Source organism: Stegastes partitus, unplaced genomic scaffold (genome assembly GCF_000690725.1).
Source record: "Stegastes partitus isolate 25-593 unplaced genomic scaffold, Stegastes_partitus-1.0.2 Scaffold746, whole genome shotgun sequence".
Classification (NCBI taxonomy): domain Eukaryota; kingdom Metazoa; phylum Chordata; class Actinopteri; family Pomacentridae; genus Stegastes; species Stegastes partitus.
The window spans coordinates 24165-25021 of NW_007578477.1; positions in this window are offsets into that span (position 1 = coordinate 24165).

Genomic DNA, 857 nt, shown 5'->3' on the forward strand with positions numbered 1-857 from the left:
ACAAAAACAGACACAAAATGAGAGAAACTAGACAAAGAAACCCAACATGAAGCCACAAAACGGGACAATGTGACAGGAATTAGACAGAAAACAACCCAAAACGACACAAATGAGACACAGAACAACAAAAAGACGATTCAAAATGACAAAACGAGACCAAAAAAAACAACAAAAACAGACACAAAATGAGAGAAACTAGACAAAGAAACCCAACATGAAGCCTCAAAACGGGACAATGTGACAAGAATTAGACAGAAAACAACCCAAACTAGACACAAAACAACACAAATGAGACACAAAACCACAAGACGAGACAAGAGAGACTGAGAGGAAAGTAAAACCAACTGGATCATTAAATAAATGCAGCACGGCTCAGAACCAGTGACCAGAGGAGCAGGTTGTTGGGGACACATCCAGCATGGTGGAGCATCTTCCTACAGCTGATGAGCAGAGCTTAGAGATAAACAGTGAAACCTCTGCAGGATGTAGATCAGCACCTTCTAGTCGTTCTGTTTCCGTGGAGGACTTTCTATTGCAGTGGAAAATGAGCCCACAGTGTGACGGGAGCAAACAGAAACTGTGGGAATCACTACCGAGATATAAATGACACCACAAAACCCTGATTTCATGCCCTGGAACGTTTCAAATCCGCAGCTATGACGAGAGACAGGCAGCCGGAAATCCACAACACAGCACATGAATATTTCACAATTTTGTGCATTCTATAAAAAAAAACTCCCACATTTCCATTTCTTGGCCTCAGGCAAATGTGAAAACTTTTCGTTATATTTCTACTTTTTCTTTTTTTGCATGTTATAAATATATCTACAGGCTGAATGTGCTCAGACAAACACAAC